Genomic DNA, 9,507 nt, shown 5'->3' with positions numbered 1-9,507 from the left:
GGCAAATTCATGGTGGAGGGAGCCTCTAAACACCCCAGTTTGGGCAAATTCATGGTGGAGGGAGCCTCTAAAAACCCCAGTTTGGACCAATTCATGGTGGAGGGAGCCTCTAAAAAACCCAGTTTGGACCAATTCATGGTGGAGGGAGCCTCTAAAAAACCCAGTTTGGACCAATTCATGGTGGAGGGAGCCTCTAACCAGCCCAGTTTGGACCAATTCATGGTGGAGGGAGCCTCTAAACAGCCCAGTTTGGACCAATTCATGGTGGAGGGAGCCTCTAAACAGCCCAGTTTGGGCAAATTCATGGTGGAGGGAGCCTCTAACCAGCCCAGTTTGGGCAAATTCATGGTGGAGGGAGCCTCTAAAAACCCCCGTTTGGACCAATTCATGGTGGAGGGAGCCTCTAACCAGCCCAGTTTGGGCAAATTCATGGTGGAGGGAGCCTCTAACCAGCCCAGTTTGGGCAAATTCATGGTGGAGGGAGCCTCTAACCAGCCCAGTTTGGACCAATTCATGGTGGAGGGAGCCTCTAAAAACCCCAGTTTGGACCAATTCATGGTGGAGGGAGCCTCTAAAAACCCCAGTTTGGACCAATTCATGGTGGAGGGAGCCTCTAAAAACCCCAGTTTGGACCAATTCATGCTGGAGGGAGCCTCTAAACAGCCCAGTTTGGGCAAATTCATGGTGGAGGGAGCCTCTAAAAACCCCAGTTTGGACCAATTCATGGTGGAGGGAGCCTCTAAAAACCCCAATTTGGACCAATTCATGGTGGAGGGAGCCTCTAAACATCCCAGTTTGGGCAAATTCATGGTGGAGGGAGCCTCTAAAAACCCCAGTTTGGACCAATTCATGGTGGAGGGAGCCTCTAAAAACCCCAGTTTGGACCAATTCATGGTGGAGGGAGCCTCTAAAAACCCCAGTTTGGACCAATTCATGGTGGAGGGAGCCTCTAAAAACCCCAGTTTGGACCAATTCATGGTGGAGGGAGCCTCTAAAAAACCCAGTTTGGACCAATTCATGGTGGAGGGAGCCTCTAACCAGCCCAGTTTGGACCAATTCATGGTGGAGGGAGCCTCTAAAAACCCCAGTTTGGACCAATTCATGGTGGAGGGAGCCTCTAAAAACCCCAATTTGGACCAATTCATGGTGGAGGGAGCCTCTAACCAGCCCAGTTTGGACCAATTCATGGTGGAGGGAGCCTCTAACCAGCCCAGTTTGGGCAAATTCATGGTGGAGGGAGCCTCTAAAAACCCCAATTTGGACCAATTCATGGTGGAGGGAGCCTCTAAACAGCCCAGTTTGGGCAAATTCATGGTGGAGGGAGCCTCTAAAAACCCCAGTTTGGACCAATTCATGGTGGAGGGAGCCTCTAAAAACCCCAGTTTGGACCAATTCATGGTGGAGGGAGCCTCTAAAAAACCCAGTTTGGACCAATTCATGGTGGAGGGAGCCTCTAAACAGCCCAGTTTGGGCAAATTCATGGTGGAGGGAGCCTCTAAAAACCCCAGTTTGGACCAATTCATGGTGGAGGGAGCCTCTAAAAACCCCAGTTTGGACCAATTCATGGTGGAGGGAGCCTCTAAAAAACCCAGTTTGGACCAATTCATGGTGGAGGGAGCCTCTAAAAAACCCAGTTTGGACCAATTCATGGTGGAGGGAGCCTCTAACCAGCCCAGTTTGGACCAATTCATGGTGGAGGGAGCCTCTAAACAGCCCAGTTTGGGCAAATTCATGGTGGAGGGAGCCTCTAAAAACCCCAGTTTGGACCAATTCATGGTGGAGGGAGCCTCTAAAAACCCCAGTTTGGACCAATTCATGGTGGAGGGAGCCTCTAAAAACCCCAGTTTGGACCAATTCATGGTGGAGGGAGCCTCTAAAAACCCCAGTTTGGACCAATTCATGCTGGAGGGAGCCTCTAAACAGCCCAGTTTGGGCAAATTCATGGTGGAGGGAGCCTCTAAAAACCCCAGTTTGGACCAATTCATGGTGGAGGGAGCCTCTAAAAACCCCAATTTGGACCAATTCATGGTGGAGGGAGCCTCTAAACAGCCCAGTTTGGGCAAATTCATGGTGGATGGAGCCTCTAAAAACCCCAGTTTGGACCAATTCATGGTGGAGGGAGCCTCTAAAAACCCCAGTTTGGACCAATTCATGGTGGAGGGAGCCTCTAAAAAACCCAGTTTGGACCAATTCATGGTGGAGGGAGCCTCTAAACAGCCCAGTTTGGGCAAATTCATGGTGGAGGGAGCCTCTAAAAACCCCAGTTTGGACCAATTCATGGTGGAGGGAGCCTCTAAAAACCCCAGTTTGGACCAATTCATGGTGGAGGGAGCCTCTAAAAACCCCAGTTTGGACCAATTCATGGTGGAGGGAGCCTCTAAAAAACCCAGTTTGGACCAATTCATGGTGGAGGGAGCCTCTAACCAGCCCAGTTTGGACCAATTCATGGTGGAGGGAGCCTCTAAAAACCCCAGTTTGGACCAATTCATGGTGGAGGGAGCCTCTAAACAGCCCAGTTTGGACCAATTCATGGTGGAGGGAGCCTCTAAAAACCCCAATTTGGACCAATTCATGGTGGAGGGAGCCTCTAACCAGCCCAGTTTGGACCAATTCATGGTGGAGGGAGCCTCTAACCAGCCCAGTTTGGGCAAATTCATGGTGGAGGGAGCCTCTAAAAACCCCAATTTGGACCAATTCATGGTGGAGGGAGCCTCTAAACAGCCCAGTTTTGGCAAATTCATGGTGGAGGGAGCCTCTAAAAACCCCAGTTTGGACCAATTCATGGTGGAGGGAGCCTCTAACCAGCCCAGTTTGGGCAAATTCATGGTGGAGGGAGCCTCTAACCAGCAGAGTTGTGGGAAAGCAGGGTGGAGGGAGCCTCTAACCAGCAGAGTTGGTGGAAATCAGGGTGGAGGGAGCCTCTAACCAGCAGAGTTGGGGGAAATCATGTTGGAGGGAGCCTTGTATTAGCAGAATTGTGCAACGCTTATGGTGGATGAGTATGAGGATGCGGAGGAATTGGAGAGGTTGAGTACAGACATGGAGTTTCATGTTGGGGTGCTTTACACAGGTGGGCACAAAAATGAAGGCTCTATCCAGTGGTGGTTCATTTTTATCAAAGTGAGCCGGTCGGCACTCTCAGCTGACAGACGGGTGCGCTTGTCAGTGATGATGCCACCGGCTGCACTGAACACCCTCTCAGATAGGACGCTGGCGGCAGGACAGGACAGCACCTCCAAGGCATATAGGGCAAGTTCAAGCCACAGGTCCAACTTCGACACCCAATACGTGTAGGGCGCAGAGGGGTCGGAGAGGACAGGGCTGTGGTCGGAAAGGTATTCCCGCAACATGCGCCTATACTTCTCACGCCTGGTGACACTAGGACCCTCTGTGGTGGCACTTTGGCGAGGGGGTGCCATCAAGGTGTCCCAGACCTTAGACAGTGTGCCCCTCGTTTGTGTGGACCGGTGAGAACTTGGTCGCCTACTGGAGGAACTGTCCTCCCTGCCGCCAACGTCACATGCTGGAAACATCTCCATCATATTCTGCACCAATTGCCTGTGGCAAGCATTGATGCGATTGGCCCTCCCCTCTACCGGAATAAAAGACGAGATGTTGTTTTTATACCGGGGGTCAAGGATAGCAAAGATCCAGTACTGGTTGTCCTCCATGATTTTGACAATACGCTTGTCGGTTGTAAAGCACCCCAACATGAACTCAGCCATGTCTGCCACAGTGTTAGTTGGCATGACTCCTCTGGCCCCACCGGAAAGTTCAATCTCCATTTCCTCCTCATCCTCCATGTCTACCCATCCGCGCTGCAACAATGGGACGATTCGAAGTTGCCCGGAAGCCTCCTGTATCACCATCACATCATCGGACAACTCTTCTTCCTCCTCCTCCTCCTCCTCCTCCTCCTCCATTAAACGCGATGAAGCGGACAGATGTGTGGACCTACTCTTCAGCTGTGACGGATCGGATGCTATCCCTGACTCCTCTGTGTGATCTGAGTTATCCCTGATGTCAATCAGGGATTCTCTCAGAACACACAAGAGCGGGATTGTAAGGCTCACCATCGCATCCTCAGAGCTTACCCTCCTTGTGGACTCCTCAAACACCCGTAGGATGTCACAAAGGTCTCTCATCCATGGCCACTCATGGATGAGAAACTGAGGCAGCTGACTTTGTGGCACCCTAGGGTTTTGTAGCTGGTATTCCATCAAAGGTCTCTGCTGCTCAACCACTCTATTCAACATCTGAAACGTTGAGTTCCAGCGTGTGGGGACGTCGCACAAAAGCCGGTGTTGTGGCACATGCAGGCGTTGCTGGAGAGATTTTAAGCTAGCAGCGGCTACTGTCGACTTGCGAAAGTGGGCGCACATGCGCCGCACTTTCACCAGTAGCTCTGGAACATTGGGGTAGCTCTTTAGGAAACGTTGCACCACTAGGTTGAAGACGTGGGCCAGGCATGGAACATGTTGGAGTCCGGCAAGCTCCAGAGCTGCTACCAGGTTCCGGCCGTTATCACAAACGACCATGCCTGGGCCCAGGTGCAGCGGCTCAAACCATATTGCCGTCTCATCGAGGAGGGCATCCCTCACCTCGGAGGCAGTGTGCTGTCTGTCCCCCAAGCTGATCAGCTTCAGCACAGCCTGCTGACGTCTACCAACGCCAGTGCTGCAACGTTTCCAACTCGTAGCTGGGGTCAATCTAACAGCGGAGGAGGAGGCGGTGGCGGAGGAGGAGGCGGTGGCGGAGGAGGAGGCGGTAGAGGAGGAGGAGGAGGGGGGTGTTCTTCTCGTGTCCCTGCCAGGAATGTTAGGCGGGGAGGCTTCGTCTAAGCTGCTGACCTCTGCCTCTGCCTCTAGCTACCCTTTTTGGTGCTGCACTTGCCTCAACATCCACACTACTTTCCCCGCTTGACATCCCCCCTGTCCAGGTCGGGTCAGTGTCCTCATCATCCACCACTTCCTCTTCCAACTCCTGTCTCATCTCCTCCTCCCGCACAATGCGCCGGTCAACTAGATGCCCTGACGGCAACTGCGTCACATCATCGTCGATGAGGGTGGGTTGCTGGTCATCCACCACCAAATCGAACGGAGATGGAGGAGACTCTAGTGTTTGAGCATCTGGACACAGATGCTCCTCTGTTAGGTTCGTGGAATCGTGACGTGGAGAGGAGGGTTGAGGGACAATGAAAGGAGCGGAGAACAGCTCTGGGGAGCAGGGACAGTTGGGGTTATTGTTCTGTGAAGCTTGGGAATTTTGGGAGGAAGGAGGACAAGACTGTTGGGTAATAGGAGGAGAGGAGGCAGAGTCTGACTGGCTGCTGGACAATGTGCTGTAAGCGTTCTCTGACAGCCATTGCAAGACCTGTTCCTGGTTCTCGGGCCTACTAAGGTTTGTACCCTGCAGTTTAGTTAATGTGGCAAGCAACCCTGGCACTGTGGAGTGACGCAATGCTTGCTGCCCCACAGGAGTAGGCACGGGACGCCCTGTGGCTTCACTGCTACCTTGCTCCCCAGAACCATTCCCCCGACCTCGCCCACGGCCTCGTCCACGTCCCTTTCCGGGAGCCTTGCGCATTTTGATTTCCCAGTTAGAAATTGGCACTATATACCAGTAGAAAAAAAATTGTGGGTGCACGTAACCCCAATATATTCTTTGAATTCCCAGTCAGACAATGGCACTATATACCAGTAGCAAGAAATGAGGGTATTTATAACCCCAATATATTCTTTGAATTCCCAGTCAGAAACTGGCACTATATGGCAGTAGCAAGAAATGAGGGTATTTATAACCCCAATATATTCTTTGAATTCCCAGTCAGACAATGGCACTGTATACCAGTAGTAAAAATTGTGGGTGCACGTAACCCCAATATATTCTTTGAATTACCAGTCAGAAACTGGCACTATATGGCAGTAGCAAGAAATGAGGGTATTTGTAACCCCAATATATTCTTTGAATTCCCAGTCAGAAACTGGCACTGTATACCAGTAGTAAAAATTGTGGGTGCACGTAACCCCAATATATTCTTTGAATTCCCAGTCAGACAATGGCACTATATACCAGTAGCAAGAAATGAGGGTATTTATAACCCCAATATATTCTTTGAATTCCCAGTCAGACAATGGCACTGTATACCAGTAGTAAAAATTGTGGGTGCACGTAACCCCAATATATTCTTTGAATTCCCAGTCAGAAACTGGCACTATATGGCAGTAGCAAGAAATGAGGGTATTTATAACCCCAATATATTCTTTGAATTCCCAGTCAGACAATGGCACTGTATACCAGTAGTAAAAATTGTGGGTGCACGTAACCCCAATATATTCTTTGAATTACCAGTCAGAAACTGGCACTATATGGCAGTAGCAAGAAATGAGGGTATTTGTAACCCCAATATATTCTTTGAATTCCCAGTCAGAAACTGGCACTGTATACCAGTAGTAAAAATTGTGGGTGCACATAACCCCAATATATTCTTTGAATTCCCAGTCAGACAATGGCACTATATACCAGTAGCAAGAAATGAGGGTATTTATAACCCCAATATATTCTTTGAATTCCCAGTCAGAAACTGGCACTATATGGCAGTAGCAAGAAATGAGGGTATTTATAACCCCAATATATTCTTTGAATTCCCAGTCAGACAATGGCACTGTATACCAGTAGTAAAAATTGTGGGTGCACGTAACCCCAATATATTCTTTGAATTACCAGTCAGAAACTGGCACTATATGGCAGTAGCAAGAAATGAGGGTATTTGTAACCCCAATATATTCTTTGAATTCCCAGTCAGAAACTGGCACTGTATACCAGTAGTAAAAATTGTGGGTGCACGTAACCCCAATATATTCTTTGAATTCCCAGTCAGACAATGGCACTATATACCAGTAGCAAGAAATGAGGGTATTTATAACCCCAATATATTCTTTGAATTCCCAGTCAGAAACTGGCACTATATGGCAGTAGCAAGAAATGAGGGTATTTATAACCCCAATATATTCTTTGAATTCCCAGTCAGACAATGGCACTGTATACCAGTAGTAAAAATTGTGGGTGCACGTAACCCCAATATATTCTTTGAATTACCAGTCAGAAACTGGCACTATATGGCAGTAGCAAGAAATGAGGGTATTTGTAACCCCAATATATTCTTTGAATTACCAGTCAGAAACTGGCACTATATGGCAGTAGCAAGAAATGAGGGTATTTGTAACCCCAATATATTCTTTGAATTCCCAGTCAGAAACTGGCACTGTATACCAGTAGTAAAAATTGTGGGTGCACGTAACTCCAATATATTCTTTGAATTCCCAGTCAGACAATGGCACTATATACCAGTAGCAAGAAATGAGGGTATTTATAACCCCAATATATTCTTTGAATTACCAGTCAGAAACTGGCACTATATGGCAGTAGCAAGAAATGAGGGTATTTGTAACCCCAATATATTCTTTGAATTCCCAGTCAGAAACTGGCACTGTATACCAGTAGTAAAAATTGTGGGTGCACGTAACCCCAATATATTCTTTGAATTCCCAGTCAGACAATGGCACTATATACCAGTAGCAAGAAATGAGGGTATTTATAACCCCAATATATTCTTTGAATTCCCAGTCAGACAATGGCACTGTATACCAGTAGTAAAAATTGTGGGTGCACGTAACCCCAATATATTCTTTGAATTCCCAGTCAGAAACTGGCACTATATGGCAGTAGCAAGAAATGAGGGTATTTATAACCCCAATATATTCTTTGAATTCCCAGTCAGACAATGGCACTGTATACCAGTAGTAAAAATTGTGGGTGCACGTAACCCCAATATATTCTTTGAATTACCAGTCAGAAACTGGCACTATATGGCAGTAGCAAGAAATGAGGGTATTTGTAACCCCAATATATTCTTTGAATTCCCAGTCAGAAACTGGCACTGTATACCAGTAGTAAAAATTGTGGGTGCACGTAACCCCAATATATTCTTTGAATTCCCAGTCAGACAATGGCACTATATACCAGTAGCAAGAAATGAGGGTATTTATAACCCCAATATATTCTTTGAATTCCCAGTCAGAAACTGGCACTATATGGCAGTAGCAAGAAATGAGGGTATTTATAACCCCAATATATTCTTTGAATTCCCAGTCAGACAATGGCACTGTATACCAGTAGTAAAAATTGTGGGTGCACGTAACCCCAATATATTCTTTGAATTACCAGTCAGAAACTGGCACTATATGGCAGTAGCAAGAAATGAGGGTATTTGTAACCCCAATATATTCTTTGAATTCCCAGTCAGAAACTGGCACTGTATACCAGTAGTAAAAATTGTGGGTGCACGTAACCCCAATATATTCTTTGAATTCCCAGTCAGACAATGGCACTATATACCAGTAGCAAGAAATGAGGGTATTTATAACCTCAATATATTCTTTGAATTCCCAGTCAGACAATGGCACTGTATACCAGTAGTAAAAATTGTGGGTGCACATAACCCCAATATATTCTTTGAATTCCCAGTCAGAAACTGGCACTATATGGCAGTAGCAAGAAATGAGGGTATTTATAACCCCAATATATTCTTTGAATTCCCAGTCAGACAATGGCACTGTATACCAGTAGTAAAAATTGTGGGTGCACGTAACCCCAATAAATTCTTTGAATTACCAGTCAGAAACTGGCACTATATGGCAGTAGCAAGAAATGAGGGTATTTGTAACCCCAATATATTCTTTGAATTCCCAGTCAGAAACTGGCACTATATGGCAGTAGCAAGAAATGAGGGTATTTGTAACCCCAATATATTCTTTGAATTCCCAGTCAGAAACTGGCACTGTATACCAGTAGTAAAAATTGTGGGTGCACGTAACCCCAATATATTCTTTGAATTCCCAGTCAGACAATGGCACTATATACCAGTAGCAAGAAATGAGGGTATTTATAACCCCAATATATTCTTTGAATTCCCAGTCAGACAATGGCACTGTATACAAGTAGCAAAAATTGTGGGTGCACGTAACCCCAATATATTCTTTGAATTCCCAGTCAGAAACTGGCACTATATGGCAGTAGCAAGAAATGAGGGTATTTATAACCCCAATATATTCTTTGAATTCCCAGTCAGACAATGGCACTGTATACCAGTAGTAAAAATTGTGGGTGCACGTAACCCCAATATATTCTTTGAATTACCAGTCAGAAACTGGCACTATATGGCAGTAGCAAGAAATGAGGGTATTTGTAACCCCAATATATTCTTTGAATTCCCAGTCAGAAACTGGCACTGTATACCAGTAGTAAAAATTGTGGATGCACGTAACCCCAATATATTCTTTGAATTCCCAGTCAGACAATGGCACTATATACCAGTAGCAAGAAATGAGGGTATTTATAACCCCAATATATTCTTTGAATTCCCAGTCAGACAATGGCACTGTATACCAGTAGCAAAAATTGTGGGTGCACGTAACCCCAATATATTCTTTGAATTACCAGTCAGAA

The sequence above is a fragment of the Leptodactylus fuscus genome, chromosome 2, assembly GCF_031893055.1.
Source record: "Leptodactylus fuscus isolate aLepFus1 chromosome 2, aLepFus1.hap2, whole genome shotgun sequence".
Taxonomy (NCBI): domain Eukaryota; kingdom Metazoa; phylum Chordata; class Amphibia; order Anura; family Leptodactylidae; genus Leptodactylus; species Leptodactylus fuscus.
Note: the sequence above shows the minus strand (reverse complement) of the source record.